Genomic DNA, 252 nt, shown 5'->3' with positions numbered 1-252 from the left:
AGAAGAGGTGCTGCCCTCACCCTGGGTGGGGAGGTTACCCCAGGAGCACAGTGGAAGCTGCAACCCCAGTACGCAGCGAAGGAAAGACCGGGAAGCTGCTAAAATTATGTGGCAACCTTCGGCGGGGCAATTTTTTCAGGGCACGGAGAGTCCTCGGGCATTGCTGGGCTGCCCTGGCAGGACATGGCATGTCCCCAAGGCCAGTCCTTCAGCCCTCCCCGTCCCTCCTCCCCATCACGGCCAGCCCCTTGC

This window comes from Apaloderma vittatum, unplaced genomic scaffold, assembly GCF_000703405.1.
Source record: "Apaloderma vittatum isolate BGI_N311 unplaced genomic scaffold, ASM70340v1 scaffold24465, whole genome shotgun sequence".
Lineage (NCBI taxonomy): Eukaryota > Metazoa > Chordata > Aves > Trogoniformes > Trogonidae > Apaloderma > Apaloderma vittatum.
The sequence above is the reverse complement of the archived record's forward strand: the minus strand, read 5'-3'. Positions refer to the sequence as shown.